We start from the raw sequence: 24286 nt of genomic DNA, 5'->3' as shown, positions 1-24286 counted from the left end.
GACCCCTACCTCACCCCCTACACAAAAATTAACTCAAAATGGACCAAAGATCTCAATATAAAAGAAAGTACCATAAAACTCCTAGAAGATAATGTAGGAAAACATCTTCAAGACCTTGTATTAGGAGGCCACTTCCTAGACTTTACACCCAAAGCACAAGCAACAAAAGAGAAAATAGATAAATGGGAACTCCTCAAGCTTAGAAGTTTCTGCACCTCAAAGGAATTTCTCAAAAAGGTAAAGAGGCAGCCAACTCAATGGGAAAAAATTTTTGGAAACCATGTATCTGACAATAGACTGATATCTTGCATATACAAAGAAATCCTACAACTCAATGACAATAGTACAGACAGCCCAATTATAAAATGGGCAAAAGATATGAAAAGACAGTTCTCTGAAGAGGAAATACAAATGGCCAAGAAACACATGAAAAAATGTTCAGCTTCACTAGCTATTAGAGAGATGCAAATTAAGACCACAATGAGATACCATCTAACACCGGTTAGAATGGCTGCCATTAAACAAACAGGAAACTACAAATGCTGGAGGGGATGTGGAGAAATTGGAACTCTTATTCATTGTTGGTGGGACTGTATAATGGTTCAGCCACTCTGGAAGTCAGTCTGGCAGTTCCTTAGAAAACTAGATATAGAGCTACCATTCGATCCAGCGATTGCACTCCTCGGTATATACCCGGAAGATCGGAAAGCAGTGACACGAACAGATATCTGCACGCCAATGTTCATAGCAGCATTATTCACAATTGCCAAGAGATGGAAACAACCCAAATGTCCTTCAACAGATGAGTGGATAAATAAAATGTGGTATATACACACGATGGAATACTACGCGGCACTAAGAAGGAACGATCTGGTGAAACATATGACAACATGGATGAACCTTGAAGACATAATGCTGAGCGAAATAAGCCAGGCACAAAAAGAGAAATATTATATGCTACCACTAATGTGAACTTTGAGAAATGTAAAACAAATGGTTTATAATGTAGAATGTAGGGGAACTAGCAGTAGAGAGCAATTAAGGAAGGGGGAACAATAATCCAGGAAGAACAGATAAGCTATTTAACGTTCTGGGGATGCCCAGAAATGACTATGGTCTGTTAATTTCTGATGGTTGTAGTAGGAACAAGTTCACTGAAATGTTGCTATATTATGTAACTTTCTTGGGGTAAAGTAGGAACATGTTGGAAGTTAAGCAGTTATCTTAGGTTAGTTGTCTTTTTCTTACTCCCTTGCTATGGTCTCTTTGAAATGCTCTTTTATTGTATGTTTGTTTTCTTTTTAACTTTTTTTTTCATACAGGTGATTTGAAAAAAGAAGGGAAAGTTAAAAAAAAAAAAAAAAAAAAAAATGTAGTGCCCCCTTGAGGAGCCTGTGGAGAATGCAGGGGTATTCGCCTACCCCACCTCCATGGTTGCTAACATGACCACAGACATAGGGGACTGGTGGTTTGATGGGTTGAGCCCTCTACCATAAGTTTTACCCTTGGGAAGACGGTTGCTGCAAAGGAGAGGCTAGGCCTCCCTGTATTTGTGCCTAAGAGTCTCCTCCTGAATGCCTCTTTGTTGCTCAGATGTGGCCCTCTCTCTCTGGCTAAGCCAACTTGAAAGGTGAAATCACTGCCCTCCCCCCTACGTGGGATCAGACACCCAGGGAAGTGAATCTCCCTGGCAACGTGGAATATGACTCCCAGGGAGGAATGTAGACCTGGCACCGTGGGACGGAGAACATCTTCTTGACCAAAAGGGGGATGTGAAAGGAAATGAAATAAGCTTCAGTGGCAGAGAGATTCCAAAAGGAGCCGAGAGGTCACTCTGGTGGGCACTCTTATGCACACTTTAGACAACCCTTTTTAGGTTCTAAAGAATTGGGGTAGCTGGTGGTGGATACCTGAAACTATCAAACTACAACCCAGAACCCATGAATCTCGAAGACAGTTGTATAAAAATGTAGCTTATGAGGGGTGACAATGGGATTGGGAAAGCCATAAGGACCAAACACCACTTTGTCTAGTTTATGGATGGATGTGTAGAAAAGTAGGGGAAGGAAACAAACAGACAAAGGTACCCAGTGTTCTTTTTTACTTCAATTGCTCTTTTTCACTCTAATTATTATTCTTGTTATTTTTGTGTGTGTGCTAATGAAGGTGTCAGGGATTGATTTAGGTGATGAATGTACAACTATGTAATGGTACTGTAAACAATCGAAAGTACAATTTGTTTTGTATGACTGCGTGGTATGTGAATATATCTCAATAAAATGATGATTAAAAAAAAAAAAAAAAAAAAAAAAAAAAAGTATCTGGGAAATAGGGATTTATTATCAAATAATTCTACTTAACAAAGTATTCTATACTAACTGGCAAGTATTAAACATTGAACATTTAGTAAAAACAGGAACTCAGCTTACTTTAACAAAGATACATCAACCTTACACACATATTAGTCAATAATGTTCTGAGTTATATTCTTCAGAGCCTAAAAGATGTGAACAAAGAGATTAGCTTATTTGTGAAGAAATTAATCTACATCAAACTTGTGGCAATAAAACTGGAAGTAAATGTCCAGTAACTGGAAAAGCAGTTTTATCTCCTTAGAATTTATTCCTTTAAAGAATGGCAGTTATGTAGTTAGGTCATATGCTATAGACTGTAATATACCTCCATATCAATCATCAATTGTCACTATCAATGATACAGTAGCATGCTTTGAAAAAATATAGAAACGTTTGCCTAAAGAGCAAACTTTCTTTAACTTTCATATAACAAAAATACAACTGAGGTTACCACACCTGGTTGGAATCTTAGCTAAGCTGAAGATTGAAGTCAACACCACTGACACATGGTCTAGCATTGAAGTGCAGATAGAAGATACAAAGTCTGACCTCCTCAGACTGGAATTACATAAAGGGGACACTCCAGAGTGGATCAAGCAATGAGGACAAGCATTGGAGTATGTCTGGCCTGCTGCTGCCTCAGCTTCTAAAACAATTGCCAGCTTTGTGAGTTCTGCTACCAAAGGCATCTTTGGAAGAATAATTTATATATTAACTTATACTGAGCCCATATTCATCCTAATAATTATTACCATACTTATAGTATTGATTTTCAGGATTCTGAAATGGCTTCCAAATTCTGAGAAAAAGAAGGAACAGTAAGTGACAATGGAGACAGACAAGGCAATACTGCTGTTTTACAGCATCTTCATAAAATCTTACTACAAGGCATTTGTAGTGAAGAATGTAAGTGGAACTTCAATCTGCTCTATTAACTCTGTATATTCTCATACTGTTAGGAAGATAATGCATAACTTTGACATTATCTTTTTGTAACTAAGACTAACAAACTTAGCCTGAAATATATGTGTAAAATATGTGCAGGAAGGTTCATGGATAGAAAATTTGTTTTATGATATCGATCCAAATTCTGAGTGCTTCCTTCCAATAAAAACAGAATATAGCACCCATATTACAATTCAAGAGTTAATGTACACTTTGCCTTACCATCACCTATTCCTTCTAGTAAGAGCTATAGGAGATACAAGAACAGCTAACCAGGTACAGAGCTTTGCAAACAAGCATGACTAGCACCTGATATTGAGCACATATATCCCAGCAACAACTCTGTTTCCACTTATAAGCAAGGTGCCATGTGTGCTGAGCATTCTGATCTGCCAGAACACCCATGCAGCCAGGAAGGAGATCCTGTACCCATCACCATGGAGGAGATCTTCCAGGATGACAGCCTCAATAACCTTCAACCCTCCAGGACTTGGGACATGGTTATTACTTTGAGTCCACATGGAACTCTGATTTATCTTTGCAGTAAAAACACCACTTGGTGTGGTGGAAAGTTTAAATGTAATCTTAAACAATTTTTTTTGCTGTATACTATAATTACTGGTTTTGGAAGTTCCCCAAAGAGGGGAACAAAGTAATTATATGGCATTTGGACTTTAATCACTGAATTAAATAAACCAGTAACAGAATACTGTAAATATCCTTTAGTTTTTAATCCAAGTATAAGAATTCTACTGTCAGAACATATGGATAATGCAAGCCTATATTTTGAATAAATGAGCTACTGACCCTAATTGAATACATCCTACCCATGGGTATGGCCAATTTCTGAAAGGGCAAGAATTTCAGACAGCAATGTTGATTGGCCCTTATGGAATGAACACTGGAGAACAAGGAGAGCCAGATGTTAATGAAATTAATGATGGAATGAGTTACATAGAATTTGGAGAGAGAAATCAGTGGGAGAGGGTATCACAGGATCTAAGAAATCTGATAATGAGAATGCTGATTCCTTCTATCCATGCTGCTCTCTTATACCACCTGATGTTTTCTGTCCTGATTCTTTAGTATCCAGTTATTACTCATGATATGGAAGCATATTTAACATAATTGTTACTTAAAAACTCTCAAGTATGATTTCCAAATGACACAAAGTGGAAAGGCCTTCCTACATTAACTGGGACAGATGATTCATATACTTCAAGTCTCATATTAGAACTTGAAGGAGAAGCTAAACAGTTATAAAACCTATGAATATTTTCAAGAAAACAGAAAGGCCCTCTCAACCCTCTTACATCTAGATAACATGTAATCACCCAGTCTTCTGTGAAAACAGGATGGAGCTGCAGCTGTTACTTTAATGATAAATAAGTCATAAATAATGTAGCAAGGTTAAGTACAGTCCTAATCAAATATATCTTTATCAATATGATGAAATGGCTAAATAATCATGGAATGAAATGAAAAAACTATATTAATAAGTTAGAAACAAGTAACAGTAATCTCTTTTCCAATTTTTAGTCTTTATGCAAGTAGAAGTATATTATATTGCTCTTACAGAAATCATAGCTTAATTAGTAAAAATATTATCAGTAGAGCTTTATAGGTATTCAAGGCTAAGTCTCTGATAATGTAGATACCCTCCTTTGATCTTGACACTCATGGATCAAGATCTTCAAATGAGATATTCATGTTCATGAAGCATCATTTAATGTAAAAATAGAATATAACTTAAAGTTACTCTAAATCAAGATGTTATAAATTGTCTGTAACTCAAGCAAAAAGGGGCTCTCTCTAGTCTCAAAATCATGTGTCTGGAGGAGTGGGGGGCTCCCTCTCTTGGTAATATATGAATTAATTTTTACATTGTAAACTTGTTTCTTTTAGCTTAAGTGCTTCTTCAGTAAAAAATGTGTTAAAGGTGAATTCTTTTCTTAAGTTCTCTTTACTTTAAACAATTGCCTGTCCCTAATACACTGAATTGAGTGGGAGATAACTTGATGAAGCCCAAACCTATTAAATCAGGACCTGATTAGGCTCAGGCCTTTTCTAATGGAGATCATAGGCTTGAGGTGTAAAGAAATGAACCCCTGACACTAGACAGAGACACAGATGACTGAGCAGGAGAATTAGAAGCCAGAGGTGAGACAGAGGACAGATTGTCATGTGACATGATTCAGGGGCTAAGTTATGTCTGTGAGTCACTGCCAGGACTCTACAGACATCAGAGAACCAGGGCCTGCCAATACCTTGCTTTTGGACTGCTAGCCTCCCAAACTGCCAACAATAAATTGCTGATGAAGCCAACCAGTCTGTGGTATTTATTATAGCAGCCTGGCAAACTAACACAGCATTTATTACTCTGTATGGTAGCATTTTTATATGAACTCAACTCCTTCAATGGATTAATGAGTTTAGGGACCCTTGTTCTGTGAGGCATTGTCCTCAGAGTTTAAGGTATAAAGAAGAGCACTGTGCAGTGAAGAAAATAGGCAATGAAACACTTGTGAAGAAATGTCTGAAATTTAATCATAAGATGCTTTCTAAAACAGTGATAAACAGGGAATTAGTGAGATTTTAGATGCATTAATATCCTAGTATCAAATTTTTACCTGAGCTTCTTCTCCCACTAGAAATCCTTTCTTTACATGTCAGAGATTCCAAAGTTGTAGACATATATTTTCTAGAGTCTAATATACTTATTATGTGGTTTGATGCACATCAGTGTTATACTTATGGGAATAAAAACAGTCAAAGCTAGCTGAGTAAAACACAGAAGAAAGTGTGACATATTACATCCTTGTATTTTTTTCTATTTCCAGTTATTCCTCAAACATTGAAACATTGAATCTACAACCTGTGCCTATTCTCCCATCTTTAGCCAATCTTGGTTGAAATATGACTGCATTGAATTCTTCCTTGCCTTTAGGCAAATTTATGAACCTCCTGTAACAACAGTTTCTTCATCTAACAAGATTATTAAAAAGATTAAAATATATTTTCTATGTAAACACAGCACTGACTGGAATATAAAAAGAATCCAAGGAACATAAGCTAAACCACAAAATAGGACCACTTAGCTGTGGATACACAATAATTATTTATTTTCTCCTATTTATTCTCTAAATCATCCCCTTAAATCTTTTTCTTCCTTTTCACCTGAATCCTATTACTTTTTTCATTTGTTTTATTAGAGAAGTAGTAGATTTACAGAAAAGCTCATGCATAAGGTAGTTGTTTCCACATACCACCCTATTATTTAAATTATACATTACTGAGGTGTAGCTATTAAAATTCATGAAAGAACCTCTTATAATTATACTATTAACTACTGTCTGTCATTTGCATTAAGGTTCACTGTGTTGTATTGTCCTCTTTCTATTTTTATATTTTTGTTCTAGTAACACATATAAACCTAAACATCCCCCTTTTAACCACATTCAACTATAACATTCATTGCTGTTGATTGTATTCACAATGTTGTGCTATCACAACCACCATCCATTACTAAACCTTTCCATCAACCCAAATAGAGACTAGATCTAATAAGTCACCTCTTCTCTCTTCCTCACAATAGCTCTCTCTCTCTCTCTCTCTCTAGTTTTCTCTCTCTACTTTTAATAAATACACTTGCCTGCTTTACTCTGAAGCTAAATTTTCATAAATGTTGGGAAAATTGCTGGAGTTTGGGAGGAACCTAGGATTTACATCTATAAAAACAAAAACTGGTGATGCTTTAGTACTTGGAGCTTCATAAAACTGTTAAATACTAAAAATATTCTAGTTTGTATTTATCTGTTAAATGAACACATAAATGAAAATTAAAGTTCAATATTCATAATATTTATAATGACATTTAGAAACTATAAAATCAGTACCCTATTTCCCAAAATCTAACTTAAAGATCAAAAATTATAAAAACAAGAGGGAAAATCACAGTTTATTCCCACATGGAAACATATTTAAGGATTGCATTGAAGATACAATATTAAAAGAAGTGGATTAAGTGAGAGTTGCAGCACATGTGTAGGAAAAGATAGTAAAATAACAAGAAAAAACTGAGAAAACCATAGCAAGGAAATAATGAGACCATGAAATTAGGCTATTGTTTAGAAACTTGATATATAATTGATAAATCTACATAAAATAAGATTCTTTAAATAGAACAAAGACGTAGATCCATTTAATTTCTTTAAATAACCAATGTACTCCAATGTACATCAAGAAAGAGAAGAAAGAAACACATATGTAGAACATTGTGAATGATGCATAACCTCAGATTCAGAAGAGATCAAAAAAGTAGAGTGAATATGAGACTAATAAACTAAATGGATGTTAGATCTACAAGAAAACAGACAAGTTGTAAGCAAAACCTCTGGTGAGACAACAGGCTAATGCTGCTGCTTCTTTCTGGTTAACTGTTCTGTTTTTCTATTTGATTATTCTACAATGAGTAAATTTTGATTGAACAACAAAAAGGTAAGACAAAACATTCTAATTGAGTAGAAAACCTTGATATTATCAGGGTTTTGTAAATGCACATCTATGCAAACCTCTTCCAAACATACATGAAGATAGTTATTGCCTCCTTAGAGGGAGTTTATGATATTTGCATGAACTCAAAAGATTTCATGTATTTTGGCCTGGCCTATTTGGATTTAATAAAATTATACTATTAAATTGTTTGCATATTGAAGACTAAATTAGATTTTCTATATGTGTGCATGAATGTGTATATATGTATGTAATATGTATATTTATAAATAAACTATATACTTGTATATATACATGTATATTTATAAACTATATTTTTTGTATATACTAAATTATTCAGATATAATTCTGAATTGATAAATCCCCAGGAAGATGAAACTTATGTATACATGAAATGATAAAAAATAAAGATAAGTATCTTGCTTATACTCCATAATCATCACTGCATTTTATGACATTTACTTCCATTATAGTGTCTATGCTAGATGATCAAATTGATTAGGATAGCTATAACAAATTTGAATGTCTGGGGCATGTTCAAGATTACATCCCTAAAATATGTAGTTCAAAGTTTAATTATATCATATTGTAGCCAACAAAGGATGTTAGAAAAGAACACTTTAGAACAAAGTTAATTTTTTCTTAATTTTCCAACATAGATTCAAATTCTCTATAAATATTTTGGAATGACTTGATATTATAAATCCAAGTCCTTTTTGCTTAAACAAGAAAGCTGCTTAAAACAGTTTTAACTGCATGTCTAATTAATGTTTTTTCATCTCAGGAATATTTTTAAAGTGGTTTTCCTTCCAACAGTATGGTTTGTTGATATTTTGAGTACTAATTAAAATATGGTACATTCTGTAAAATTGCTGAAATATGTTTACTCAGATCATTAAATCATAGCAATATCAGTTTTTGCATCCAATGCTTCAAAGGGTTATTTCAGAGTAGAGAGTAGGGAGATCAGGTTTAAAGACTTCAAGAGTTGTACAGGGCCCAGGCCTTCTCAAGCTGGAGAGTAGCATTGTAAAGTGGTCATCAGCATTCCAGGGACTAAGCCAAGGTTTAGGGCCTCATTCCCAGCAAAGAAATGAGAGCAAAGAAGGAAATTATGGGTATCATCTTACATAATCCTCAAGAGATGTCTTTCCAAAATCCCTTTTACATATGAAGCTTGATTTGCATCAGGTTTTTAATTTATCTTTTCTTTTCTTTGACAGAAAACATGCTATTTTTGTTACATTCTCAAGTACATTGAATTTATGAATGTTTCTAAGCAATGTTTCTAATAAGCACTTCAAGGACGTTTTTAAAACTACCTCAAATAAATATAATTAAATGGATAAGAATATATTTTGTGTCATCTTAATATTATTTTCCTTAATAAAATTCAATATTTCACAACTAAATTATAAGTAACAGGATGCTTCCTGGTTAGAACATTTAAAAACTTCAAAATTTTGAGAATCAATTTTCAAATAAGGATATCAAAACCTTTTAAAATGCATATCTTTGTATGCCTGATTATCATTCAGAGTATGCTGATTACTGACCTCTAAAAAATTATTTTGAGTTTAGAATGAAGGTACCTTCCTGGAAAGAGGATTTCAATTGTTTCTGCCTTCAGGAAGGTACCAGGCCTTCTTTAAAGGGCTTTTATGGATTAACTCTGGTTAACCCAGTACAATCTCACTTTTGAGTAAAGCAAAATTACTGATCTGGGACCTTAATTCCATCTGCAAAATTACTTCACCTTTGCCATATTCTATGGGCTACAAGTAAGTTACAAGTCCCACTCACACTCTAGGGAAGGGAATAGAAAGGTCATGAAAAGCATCAGGAGGGAATCATTCTAGCCTCCTGCAGTCTGTCCATCATACTAGCTCACCAGCCTCCTCATATCCACAGTGCAAATCTGCACAGAACACATATGCTTGGGTTCTCAATAATAGCCTATTTTTCTTGTTCTCCCTTCTGCTATTCTCAAAGCCAAAGCAGCTTTCACTCTAGTCTGCTGGTGTTGATGTGAGGGGAGATGGGCTTACTAAATGACTACTGAATCATTATACAGATATTTCTTTTTTAGTTTCTAGTGTATTAGAACAGCCAGAAGGAAATACCTGAAATTGTGGAACTGTAACCCATACTATACTTTGAAATTTGCTCTAGTAGTTACCTGTTAAACTACATTTTGAAATTTGTCACTTTTCTTGTATATATATTTCACAATAAAAAGTGTTTTAAAAAAGATTCAAGGAAGTTATACAAGGCATACACTGTATAACCTGCACCACTCCAGCATCACCTGGGCCAGCAGCTGTTAGTCAACCCCACACTTATTTATGTCACAAATCATCAGATAAGTGAGTAAACACAGACCATCAATAGTGTCACACCAGCACAGGTCAAGTTTGCTGCCAAGTGAAGACAGGGCCTTGGGACCTGGGATGAGCTACCTCGACACATTGTCAACCCTTTGGCCTGCACTCAGGGCAGCCCTGTTCCCCTCTGCCCTCCCCCATCCAGCCCAGGACTACCTCTAGGAACTTACAAGCAGCCTGGGGCTGCTCCTGGCAGGCCACCATGCATGTGAACACTGGCAAAATGTCCACACTGTCCACCAGGTGCAGGCAGGTTCAGCTCTCCAGCAGAGCCTCCACCAAGGGTTTCACCTTAACCAGGTCATCCTGCAGGTCCCAGCACAACCTTCCTACACTGCCACCAGCTCCAGGGCTGGTGGATAGGCATCTCTGCTCTCCCACAGCAGTGCCAGGTAGCTCTGCAACACATCTCAGGCCAGGGTTGCCTGCTTCCAACATGGGGTACAGTCTCAGCATCACCAGCCAGATCACCACACCATCCACATGGTACCAGCCACACCTTTCCCATCCTCAGACAATTTCCACATGTTGCCTCATGGTCACAGGAGTCCACCTGAGAAAATGTAGGGGTGAGGGGTACCAGATGCCCTGGAGAAATTCCTCCCAATCCTCTAAAGAATGCAGTCCTCTAGGAGCTCTATATGAGCACCACACAGGTGACCAGGGCCACCTTCCACAGCTCACCTCTGTCTCTGAACCTCTCCTCTGCCACTGTTGGCCATGCTGACCATGGTGCTCTAACCACACAGTTCCACCTGGACACTCTTTGCACTTCCTCCAACCTCATCCTACAGTTTGCAATTGGGTTTCTCTCTGACTCCTTTTCTGGGCTCTCTGCTTGATGGGGGCTGCTGTCTGCCTCACCAAGATTTTCCTGGCATCTGCCATAGAAGTCACATGCCTTCCCATGTACTTAGGAAGCACCCTGACTAGGGTTGGCAGATGCCATTTCCATTTCAGCAAGGGAAAAACTAAAGCTGCAAGCCTACTGTCACCATCTGCATATAAGCATTTTGATTTTGGAAAAAGAAACAACAAAATTTTACTTGACAAATACTGGAATACATGAAGAAGTAAAAGCTGCCCTGGTCCAACCAATGAAATAGACCAAGAAAGGAAAGCCCCAGTTAGCAGTGCTGCTTGTGGATTCTGGCAGGGACAGGTCCTGCATGGGAGCTTTAATCAAGTTTCCTTCACAGGAGCATGTGAGGTGACTCCTAGATCTTCCCCACTTGGCAGGTGAGGACTTCCAGCTCAGAGAATCATAGAAACATCCAAAGGTTGCAAGGTGGTAACCACAGCAGGCTGGCCTCCATGCCTGAGAACAGAACTCATCTAAACCCAGAGGCTACTCTGCCACCTGGGGAGTCATATGTTCTCCCCCATGGACCCTCTACTTGGGTCTTTGAGAGCTAAGCCCTGGTTTGTTGGATTCTCAGGATTTCTGAATTTTTCCTCAGTTTATGCAAACCTAACTATGTGCACATACACCCATTTTAACCTCAGAGACAGGTCATTTCCTGTGCCACCCTCAGTCTGCCTGACAATGGCACATGAGTCTTTGCCCATAAACACAGTCCCACCATGTGTTCCATCAATGGAGGACTAGAGGTGGTTGAAGCAGGTCCCTCCCCCCATGACAACTAGGTGACATCCTGTTGCCTGCCTTTTCAAACACAACACCTCTGTTCACAACTGAACTATTTCCACAGAAGACCTGCAGAACTGAAATTAAAGTGGAGAATTAACAAAATTAATATGGACATCAATAGTTTTCATTGATAATGCCCAACTGCATTTCAAAAGGCAGCAAGAACTTAATGTTCAAAGAGGGCAGGTGGTAGGTGCTGTCCATTCTGCTGCCACAGGTGGTCTGCTTTTTCTCATTCTCTCCATCCTGGCTGTTCCTGCACATTGCCCTTGGAATTACCAGGCTCATTCTTTCCAGGCCCTGCTGCTGCTCCCCCTTCCCTCTCCATTTCACCCCCTGAGGGAGAATCACTAGTCTCTGGATCCCCCACTTTCCAGACTTTATTGGCCCAACAGTTCCCAGACCCTGACTCAGGGATTTTAGCAGCCACCATGGTCCACACATTGTAACCAAGAAGTTAAGATTTAAGGACTGCTGATGATTACTGAATCCTTACATAGATATTGCTTTTTACTTTCTGGCATATTAGAGTAGACAGAAGGAAATATCTGCTACCTGAATTGTAATCCAGCTGCCTTGATCTCTGATAACGATTGTATAGCCTTTATCTTGTGCCCTTATGATTGTAAAAACCCTGTGACTTTCACTTGCACCCATTTATAGTTTCTTTTTTTTTTACTCCAAAGTCTTTGACCACAAGACAGCCCCTAGTGTTTATTAATGAAGGGTCTTGGGTCAGCAAGAACTAACCCACCACAAGTACAAAGTTATCTTGGTAATGGAAGCTGGATCGAACAAAAATGGGCCCTCCTGACATGCACAGTAGCTTAGACTTTAACCTACAAGTCAGCTATACCTCATTATAATACTAAAAATCACACCCATCATTATATTAAGCCTGCCGTTTTCTTACATATGTTCTGTGACTAAGCATGTAATCAATTCTGTGCAAGCTCAATAATTAGATCACCTCTAATTATAATCTGGGGGCCACTGTACTCATTATCCTAAAATCTGCCCATCTTTTGATGCTTTAAAAGTATCAGAATTACTGCAGTTTGGGGACAAAGGTTTTGGACCGACAGGCCATCTGTTCTCCAGCTTCCTGCCTAGCAATAAGTCTTTCCCTCTTTGAAATCCCGGTGTCTCAGGAATTGGTCATTTGGGCACATAGTGTAAAAGAATCCATTGCCTTGTCTAGTAACAGTATCCCACTGACTGCAGGAGGCTCCGGACTTCAGATAAGGGGCCAAAAACCTCAGGTCCCCTCCTCAAAGGAGCAAAGCTTCCAGGGCCTTCCACTGCAGGGAGGGCTCCTCAGGACCCTGCTTCTTTCAGCACAGAATCCTCCCCACCAGACATTTTGGAGCAGCTACAGGGGGGGTGAGGAGACAAAGCTGGAGGCCAGGCCTACACTGCAGGTGGGCAGTCTCACCAGGAACCTGGAATTTAAGATCAGAAATGGATTCATCTGGGCTCGCCCTGGTTTTGACTTGGGTATTTATGGCAGAGACAGAGTAGAGGAAACTTGCTGTGCGTGTGCGGGGAGAGGACCCCTACCCGCCCTGCACCAATATCTGCCAGGGGTCCCCCGTGGCTCAGCAGACCCGTGCACTCCCTGCTGCACCCGGCCTGGGCGCTCCTACCTCTGGATGCTGCCACGGCCACCACCACCCCATATGCACGCACTGCCCCCCCGTGTCTGGACTCACCGGGGTCTCCAACGCCTGGCTACTCCCCGCCGCCATTTCCGCAGCCTAGGGAACTTTGCTGCCTTCGGTGGAGGCCTGGGCGCCAAGGTGGTTCCAGGGGCGGGGCCGCCGGGATCGCCGGCCCTACAGTGTGGGCCGCGCCTGTGCTCCAAGCCCGCGGGAGCGGGCCGGCCCCGCCCCTCGGCTCGGGTCCCAGGGCTTCCGGTGCTGGGAGGGACGGGGGCTCGAGGGGTAGGCTTGGCAGTTTGCCGAGCTGGTAAAGTTGGGTTTCGGTCTGCAAGGGATTGGCCGCTTCCCACCGGAGTCCCTGGACCCTGCGCCCTTTCTGCCTCCCCACCCTGTAAACCCCTGAGTCCTCTGAGCTCAGGATCCTTTGGGTGGAAGCTACATTCTTAGCACCCTGAGTGAGCAGAAGTGCCCATATCCTAGCCAGCGGTAAGGAGAGCAGGGAGTGCCGGAACCCCCATCCCAGCAGCCAGTGGGTGGAGGAAGTGATGAACCTTTGACAACCCCCACTCTCTTGGCCCCAAGTTACTCTGGGAGCTGAGGCTGGCTCTGGAGACGCAGTTGCAGAGGAGACTGGGGTAGGTAATCCTCTGACCTTAGCCCCTGGCACCCACTGCTCTCTGCCCCCACCCCCACCTCTGGCTTCCAGGACCTGGTTGGGGGGGGGCGGCAACACCTCATAAACCCAGACCCCAAGGATGGGGCAGGATGGGTCTGAGGAGAGGCCCTTCTGGGGCTACTTGTTCTTCCACCCCTGTGGTCCCTGACCAAGGAATCCGAGGGCGCCACGTGGGGGTGACTTCCTGATCTGGAGAACTGCAGGGCCATCCTTAGAGCTTTTGACCTTTGCCCTGACCCCCTGCAGGCCTGACCTCACTGTGACCCTGGGTCTGCTGGCACAGCTGTGCAGTTGAGAGAAAGGGACTGAGTCTTGAAGGTCCTGTAGGTGCGTTCGCGGTTCTCCATGGCCAGGGTTAAATAATTGTTAGGCAGTTACCAAACTGCTCAAATCCTGGATTGAAACACTTCTAGTGAATACCTGAATAGTAAGCCTTGTAGTAAATACCAACCTCTCTTCTTGTGGAACTTGCAGTTTTGGGGAGCAAATCAAAGTCTAGTTGTTAGCCACAGGAAGCAGGGAAGAAGTTCTCAAGGTGGGAGATGGAGACTTTGCATTGACTTCTAAAGGGTGAGCAAGTGCTACGTGGAAAGAAAGAATTCTGACTTCATGGCTTTATTTATTCCAAAGAAGTAGGTGGGAAAATAAACATTTCATTAGTTCAAGGAAAATCTCAAAACATTCCATGGGGCTGGCAGAAGATTTGCCAAATAAACCATGACTGTGAGAAGAGTGGGTCAGATGTCCATTCACAGGCCTGAAAGATGTCCCTAATACATTGTACAATAGAAAGGGCACTACAAGACGTTTTCCAAGATAGGAGCCCTCCTGGAGTGCTAGAGGTAAAATGATAGATGTCACAGTACTCAACCCTGGTTGCTCCTGGAGGGATAGATATAATAATAAGGGCTATTAATTTTCTCCTTTATGTTTATCCATATTTTCTAATTTTTATAAAGTGATAATCTCATGTTTTCTATTTTTAAAGAGTGGAAAGACAAAACAGTGGTGTTAATAGGGTTGGGTTGGTGAGATCGTGACCAAGCCTACTGAGGCTGGAGTAATTGGGATGAGGGTGGGAAATTGAAGGAAGTTAGAGAATTTAAGTCTGCATTTGAGCATCTCTTTTGCTGCAGCAAATCATCCACTTACAGTGAGATATTTTTGGGAATCAGTCACGGGTCCTTTCTCTATGACTCACTGGATGCCCAGTGAATATATTCCCAATTATCCAAAAAACACTAACAAATTATAACATGCAATGTAATCTGTCAAAAATATCAAGTATGATGTACTATTAAATTAAATCTTAAAGTAATTAAACAAATTCCATGATTCTAAATTTTCATTGTTTTAAAATCAGTTACTTTTTTGTGTTGCTGTACATTCAGTAAGTCCCAGGTAAGATGTTTCATTTTACAAACAGTGCCTTAGTTGTCCCTTTGAGCTGGGCTTCCTGTTGCCATTTATAATCAGGAAACAGGTCCAGTGAATTCTAAAACACTTCCAAAAGACCCCTGCCAGTAAGTGGCAACACAGATTTTGAACCCATGGTTGGCAGACTCTAAAGCCCATACTCTTAACCTCAGCACTTCACTCTTTAAATAGTAAGTATATTTTTATTGTAGAATAAAACATATTTACATAGAAGTGATTACTTTCCCAGTGCAATTTATCAAGTAGTTAGAAAGCAAATTTCAAAGAATGTTATGGGTTATGGTTCCACAATTTCAGCTATTTACTTATTGTGAAATATAACCATGCAAAAAGGTGAAAACTTTCAAAATATAATTTAACAAGTATAAATTGCAATTTTACAAGTATAAATATACAAAATTTCCAAGAATGTTATGGGTTACAGTATCATACTTTTCATTATTTCCTCATTGTGAAATATTACATATATACAAAAGTGATAACTTTCAAATTATAATTTAAGAAGTAGCTATATAGCAAATTTCAGAAATGTTATGGGTTATAGTTACATCATTTCAGTTTTTTCTTCTAGCTATTCTATTGCACTAGCAACTAAGAAAAAGAAAATTAGAGATTCAATATTCATAATCCTCTCATAAATTCCCTCTTGTCTATTGCTACCTCTTCCTCTAGTTTAATCATTTCCCCAATCTTTAGGGATGTCTAGGCAGTGAACACTCTAACTTGTTCATCTTGAAATGGGTGTTGATATTATGGGAAAAGGGGACACAACTGGTTGATGTTCTTGAAGAGACTATTGTCTCTAGGTTTGGGGAATTAGCTGCAACAGGAGCTGTCTGAATGATTTAAGTTTCTGAAGAATAAACTTAGTGAGTGAAACTTTTATAGTCTCAGATAGGGACCCAGGTATTCTTTAGAGTTTTGGGGACTACTGTTGACTTGGGCTTACCCTACTGTGGCCACTTGGGATATCTAGCTGAATCTTGCATAGGAGTAACCTCCAGGACAGCCTCTTGACTATATTTGAAATCTCTTAGCCACTGAAACCTTATTTGTTGCCTTTCTTTTCCCCATTTTGGTCAAAAAGACATTCTCAAGCCCTTGATGCCATGGTCAGGCTCATTTCCAGAATCTGTGTCCCATATCTCCAGGGAGACTCACTCACCTGGGGGATCCTGGCCCATGTCAGGGGGAGGGTGATGAATTTATTTGCAGAGTTGGGCTTAGAGAGAGAATGTCTACATTTGAGCAACAGAAGATGTTCTCTGGAGGTGGCTCATAGGCATAATTATAGGTAGGCTTAGCCTCCCCTTTACAACCATAAGTTTCAGAAGAGCAAGCCTCAAAATTGAGGGCTTGACTTATAAAGTAGGGGGTTCCTCATTTCACATGGCATATATTCGGTCCATGATAATCCATCGATATCTCACATTAACATCCCTTAGTTGTACAGTCCTCATCACTCACCATTTTAAACAATTCTCATTACCCAAAATATCCCATATGACCTTTTAGCCCTTAATTATTTGTCCCTAGTATTTGTGTGATACTAGTAAAGTATTCCTATTAATTAGAGTTCCTAGAACACAATAGGTACATTTTTTTCCCATATACCACTGTGTTGTCAACTCTCTGTAACTGTGTCATAGCTTAGAAATATATTATGCAAGCATCTATCTATATTTGTAGTGCTGATCTGTGGGATACATGCCTTCAAACAATTCTTTTCAATTCTGTTCACCTTTAATGCAGCTCTGATACTTATAATCCCATTAACAAACAATTATCATCCCTATGCATTCCCACACCTTTAAATTTACCCTCACTAACATATTTGAACCTCTTAAATTATTATTCCCACTTTACTAGCTTCTGTCTCTCTCTAGGTCCCCAATATTCTACATTATAAGGCCTTGATTTGACATTGTTCAGGGAGTTCATAGTAATGGTAACTTACAATATCTCTCCTTTTGTGTCTGACTTATTTCACTCAGCATTATATCTTTAAGGTTCATACATGTTGCCATCTGTTTCAGGACCTTGTTCCTTCTTACTGCTGCATGGTTTTCCATCATATGCATGTACTATATTTTGTTTATCCTCTCATCTTTTCATGGACACTAAGATTGTTTCCATCAATTTGCAATTGTGAACAATGCTACTATGAACACTCATGTGCAAATGTCTGTTTATGTCACTGCTTTCAGATCCTCTGGGTGTATATCAAGAAGTGGAATTGCTGGATTGTAGGGTAAATCAATATCTAGCTTTCTGAGAAACTGCCAAACTGACTTCCACAGTGGCTGTACCACTATACACTCCCACCAACAATTAATAAGTGTTCCAATTTCTCCACAGTATCTCCAGCATTTGTCATTTCCTATTTGTTTAATGGCAGTCATTCTTACTGGTGTGAGATGGTATCTCATTGTGGTTTTGATTTGCATTTCTCTAATAGCTAGTGAAGTTGAAAATTTTTCATGAGTTTTTTAGCCATTTGTATTTCCTCTTCAGAAAAATATGTTTTCATACCTTTTGCCCATGTTAAAATTGGGTTGTTTGTACTATAGTTGTTGAGTTTTAGGATTTCTTTATATAGGCAAAATATCAGTCTCTTAACAGATACATGGTTTCCAAATATTTTCTCCCATTGGGTTGGTTGCCTCTTCAACTTTTTGGTAAAGTCTATTGAGGCACAGAAGCTTTTGGTTTTGAGGAGTTCCCAGGTATCTGTTGTTTCTTTGGTTGTTTGTGCTTTGGGTATAAGGTCTAACAAGCTACCTCCTATTACTAGGTCTTGAAAATGTTTCTGTATTTCATCTTCTATGAGTTTTATTGTGCTGTAACTTATATGAGGTCTTTGATCCACTTTGACTTAATTTTTGTATAGGGTGTGAGGTAGGAGTCCTCCTTCTTTCTTTATTTTGGATATGCATTTCCATTTATTCCAGCCCCATTTGTTAAAGAGAGTTTTCTGTCCCAGTCCAAATGTGCCCCCCTCCCTACCTGCTGTGTGCCTATGAGCCTCTGGGGTATAGGAGGGGGTCCTGAAGGTTCTGTGTGAACCCTTTCCTGTGCCTGCTTCTTGCCTTTGCACCCCCTGAACATCTGTGTGGGAGAGAGTAAATGAAGTCAATATTCATCTGCTGCTTCCCTGGGGGCTCTCATGGGAGCTCCTGGCCATGTGACTGTGGGGGATTATCTCACCTGTTAATTATTTTTTTTTTAATCATCATTTTATTGAGATATATTCACATACCATGCAGTCATACAAAACAAATTGTACTTTCGATTGTTTACAGTACCATTACATAGTTGTACATTCATCACCTAAATCAATCCCTGACACCTTCATTAGCACACACACAAAAATAATAAGAATAATAATTAGAGTGAAAAAGAGCAATTGAAGTAAAAAAGAACACTGGGTACCTTTGTCTGTTTGTTTCCTTCCCCTACTTTTCTACACATCCATCCATAAACTAGACAAAGTGGAGTTTGGTCCTTATGGCATTCCCAATCCCACTGTCAACCCTCATAAGCTACATTTTTATACAACTGTCTTTGAGATTCATGGGTTCTGGGTTGTAGTTTAATAGTTTTAGGTATCCACCACCAGCTACCCCAATTCTTTAGAACCTAAAAAAGGTTGTCTAAAGTGTGCATAAGAGTGCCCACCAGAGTGATCTCTCGGCTCGTTTTGGAATCTCTCTGCCACTGAAGCTTATTTCATTTCCTTTCACATCCCCCTTTTGGTCAAGAAGATGTTCTCCATCCCACGATGCCGGGTCTACATTCCTCCCCGGGAGTCATATTCCACGTTGCCAGGGAGATTCACTCCCCTGGGTGTCTGATCCCACGTAGGGGGGAGGGCAGTGATTTCACCTTTCAAGTTGTCTTAGCCAGAGAGAGAGGGCCACATCTGAGCAACAAAGAGGCATTCAGGAGGAGACTCTTAGGCACAAATACAGGGAGGACTAGCCTCTCCTTTGCAGCAACCGTCTTCCCAAGGGTAAAACTTATGGTAGAAGGCTCAACCCATCAAACCACCAGTCCCCTATGTCTGTGGTCATGCCAGCAACCATGGAGGTGGGGCAGGCGAATACCCCCGCATTCTCCACAGGCTCCTCAAGGGGGCACTCCATCTTTTTTTTTTCCTTGTTTGTCTTTTTTCTTTTCTTTTTTTTTTTTTTTTTTAACTTTCCCTTCTTTTTTAAATCAACTGTATGAAAAAAAAAGTTAAAAAGAAAACAAACATACAATAAAAGAACATTTCAAAGAGACCATAACAAGGGAGTAAGAAAAAGACAACTAACCTAAGATAACTGCTTAACTTCCAACATGTTCCTACTTTACCCCAAGAAAGTTACATAATATAGCAACATTTCAGTGAACTTGTTCCTACTACATCCATCAGAAATTAACAGACCATAGTCATTTCTGGGCATCCCCAGAACATTAAATAGCTTATCTGTTCTTCTTGGATTATTGATCCCCCTTCCTTAATTGCTCTCTACTGCTAGTTCCCCTACATTCTACATTATAAACCATTTGTTTTACATTTTTCAAAGTTCACATTAGTGATAGCATATAATATTTCTCTTTTTGTGCCTGGCTTATTTCGCTCAGCATTATGTCTTCAAGGTTCATCCATGTTGTCATATGTTTCACCAGATCGTTCCTTCTTACTGCCGCGTAGTATTCCATCGTGTGTATATACCACATTTTATTTATCCACTCATCTGTTGAAGGACATTTGGGTTGTTTCCATCTCTTGGCAATTGTGAATAATGCTGCTATGAACATTGGCGTGCAGATATCTGTTCGTGTCACTGCTTTCCGATCTTCCGGGTATATACTGAGAAGTGCAATCGCTGGATCGAATGGTAGCTCTATATCTAGTTTTTTAAGGAACTGCCAGACTGACTTCCAGAGTGGCTGAACCATTATACAGTCCCACCAACAATGAATAAGAGTTCCAATTTCTCCACATCCCCTCCAGCATTTGTAGTTTCCTGTTTGTTTAATGGCAGCCATTCTAACCGGTGTTAGATGGTATCTCATTGTGGTCTTAATTTGCATCTCTCTAATAGCTAGTGAAGCTGAACATTTTTTCATGTGTTTCTTGGCCATTTGTATTTCCTCTTCAGAGAACTGTCTTTTCATATCTTTTGCCCATTTTATAATTGGGCTGTCTGTACTATTGTCATTGAGTTGTAGGATTTCTTTGTATATGCAAGGATATCAGTCTTTTGTCAGATACATGGTTTCCAAAAATTTTTTCCCATTGAGTTGGCTGCCTCTTTACCTTTTTGAGAAATTCCTTTGAGGTGCAGAAACTTCTAAGCTTGAGGAGTTCCCATTTATCTATTTTCTCTTTTGTTGCTTGTGCTTTGGGTGTAAAGTCTAGGAAGTGGCCTCCTAATACAAGGTCTTGAAGATGTTTTCCTACATTATCTTCTAGGAGTTTTATGGTACTTTCTTTTATATTGAGATCTTTGGTCCATTTTGAGTTAATTTTTGTGTAGGGGGTGAGGTAGGGGTCCTCTTTCATTCTTTTGGATATGGATATCCAACTCTCCCAGCCCCATTTGTTGAAAAGACCATTATGGCTCAGTTCAGTGACTTTGGGGGCCTTATCAAAGATCAGTCGGCCATAGATCTGAGGGTCTATCTCTGATTTCTCAATTTGATTCCATTGATCTATATGTCTATCTTTGTGCCAGTACCATGCTGTTTTGGCATCTGTGGCTTTATAATAAGCTTCAAAGTCAGGGAGTGTAAGTCCTCCCACTTCATTTTTCTTTTTTAGTGTGTCTTTAGCAATTCGAGGCATCTTCCCTTTCCAAATAAATTTGATAACTAGCTTTTCCAAGTCTGCAAAGTAGGTTGTTGGAATTTTGATTGGGATTGCATTGAATCTGTAGATGAGTTTGGGTAGAATTGACATCTTAATGACATTTAGCCTTCCTATCCATGAACATGGAATATTTTTCCATCTTTTAAGGTCCCCTTCTATTTCTTTTAGTAGAGTTATGTAGTTTTCTTTGTATAGGTCTTTTACATCTTTGGTTAAGTTTATTCCTAGGTACTTGATTTTTTTAGTTGCTATTGAAAATGGTATCTTTTTCTTGAGTGTCTCTTCAGTTTGTTCATTTCTAGCATATAGAAACATTACTGACTTATGTGCATTAATCTCGTATCCCGCTATTTTGCTAAATTTGTTTATTAGCTCTAGTAGGTGTATCGTTGATTTCTCAGGGTTTTCTAGATATAAGATCATATCATCTGCAAACAATGACAGTTTTACTTCTTCTTTTCCAATTTGGATGCCTTTTATTTCTTTGTCTTGCCGGATTGCCCTGGCTAGCACTTCCAGCACAATGTTGAATAACAGTGGTGACAGCGGGCATCCTTGTCTTGTTCCTGATCTTAGAGGGAAGGCTTTCAGTCTCTCTTCATTGAGTACTATGCTGGCTGTGGGTTTTTCATATATGCTCTTTATCATGTTGAGGAAGTTTCCTTCAATTCCTACCTTTTGAAGTGTTTTTATCAAAAATGGATGTTGGATTTTGTCAAATGCTTTTTCAGCATCTATTGAGATGATCAATTGATTTTTCCCTTTTGACTTGTTAATGTGTTGTAATACATTGATTGATTTTCTTATGTTGAACCATCCTTGCATGCCTGGAATGAACCCCACTTGGTCATGGTGTATGATTTTTTTAATGTGTCTTTGGATTCGATTTGCAAGTATTTTGTTGAGGATTTTTGCATCTATATTCATTAGGGAGATTGGCCGGTAGTTTTCCTTTTTTGTAGCATCTTTGCCTAGTTTTGGTATTAGATTGATGTTAGCTTCATAAAATGAGTTAGGTAGTGTTCCATTTTTTTCAATGTTTTGAAAGAGTTTGAGTAAGATTGGTGTCAGTTCTTTCTGGAAAGTTTGGTAGAATTCCCCTGTGAAGCCATCTGGCCCTGGGCATTTATTTGTGGGAAGATTTTTGATGACTGATTGGATCTCTTTGCTTGTGATGGGTTGGTTGAGGTCTTCTATTTCTTCTCTGGTCAGTCTAGGTTGTTCATATGTTTCCAGGAAATTGTCCATTTCTTCTACATTATCCAGTTTGTTGCCATACAGTTGTTCATAATATCCTCTTACAATTTTTTTAATTTCTTCAGGATCTGCAGTTATGTCATCTTTTTCATTCATTATTTTGTTTATATGGGTCTTCTCTCTTTTTGATTTTGTCAGTCTAGCTAGGGGCTTGTCAATCTTGTTGATCTTCTCAAAGAACCAACTTTTGGTGATATTTATCCTCTCTATTGTTTTTTTGTTCTCTATGTCATTTATTTCTGCTTTAATCCTTGTTATTTCTTTTCTTCTACTTGGTTTAGGATTGGTTTGCTGTTCATTTTGTAGCTTCTTCAGTTGATCCATTAGTTCTTTGATTTTGACTCTTTCTTCCTTTTTAATATATGCGTTTAGTGCTATAAATTTCTCCCTTAGCACTGCTTTTGCTGCATCCCATAGGTTTTGGTATGTTGTGTTCTCATTTTCATTCGTCTCTATATATTTAGCAATTTCTCTTGCTATTTCTTCTTTAACCCACTGATTATTTAGGAGTGTGTTGTTTAACCTCCAGGTATTTGTGAATTTTCTAAGTCTCTGATGGTTATTGACTTCTAATTGTATTCCATTGTGGTCAGAGAATGTGCTTTGAATAATTTCAATCTTTTTAAATTTATTGAGGCTTGTTTTATGTCCCAGCATATGATCTATTCTGGAGAAAGTTCCGTGAGCACTAGAAAAGTATGTGTATCCTGGTGATTTGGGATGTAATGTCCTGTAGATGTCTGTTAAATCTAATTCATTTATCAGATTGTTTAGGTTTTCAATTTCCTTATTGGTCTTCTGTCTGGTTGATCTATCTATAGGAGAGAGTGATGTGTTGAAGTCTCCCACAATTATTGTGGAAACATCAATTGCTTCCTTTAGTTTTGCCAGTGTTTCTCTCATGTATTTTGTGGCACCTTGATTGGGTGCATAGACATTTACAATTGTTATTTCTTCTTGCTGAATTGCCCCTTTTATTAGTATGTAGTGGCCTTCTTTGTCTCTCAAAACATCCCTGCATTTGAAGTCTATTTTATCTGAGATTAATATTGCTACACCTGCTTTCTTTTGGCTGTAGCTTGCATGAAATATTTTTTTCCATCCTTTCACTTTCAGTTTCTTTGTGTCCCTGTGTCTAAGATGAGTCTCTTGTATGCAACATATTGATGGTTCATTTGTTTTGATCCATTCTGCGAATCTATATCTTTTAATTGGGGAGTTTAATCCATTTACATTCAACGTTAAAACCGTGAAGGCATTTCTTGAATCGGCCATCTTATTCTTTGGTTTATGTTTGCCATATTTTTCCCTCTCTCTGTTAATATCCTTTATTGTACCCATACCGAATCTCTTTAGTACTGAACCTTTCTCCAAGTCTCTCTGTCCTGTCTTTGTTTCTCTGTCTGTAGGGCTCCCTTTAGTATCTCCAGTAGGGCAGGTCTCTTGTTAGCAAATTCTCTCAGCATTTCTTTGTCTGTGAAAAATTTAAGCTCTCCCTCAAATTTGAAGGAGAGCTTTGCTGGATAAAGTATTCTTGGCTGGAAATTCC

The 24286-nt window shown here is 38.9% G+C and overlaps 1 protein-coding gene across 1 annotated transcript in view; it reads right to left on the bottom strand.

The window, feature by feature from the left end:
* The window catches only part of LOC119520747 (zinc finger protein 705A-like), an 86123-nt gene extending 72504 nt beyond the window's left edge, over window positions 1-13619 (bottom strand). Inside the window, exon 1 of the mRNA XM_037818702.1 lies at window positions 13559-13619. The gene's annotated coding sequence lies outside the window, so the exon portion shown is untranslated. The remainder of the gene's footprint in view (window positions 1-13558) is intronic.
* Between the last annotated feature and the right edge of the window lie 10667 nt (window positions 13620-24286).

The sequence above is a fragment of the Choloepus didactylus genome, chromosome 26 (genome assembly GCF_015220235.1).
Source record: "Choloepus didactylus isolate mChoDid1 chromosome 26, mChoDid1.pri, whole genome shotgun sequence".
NCBI lineage: Eukaryota > Metazoa > Chordata > Mammalia > Pilosa > Megalonychidae > Choloepus > Choloepus didactylus.
This window is presented reverse-complemented; position numbering and strand designations above follow the sequence as displayed.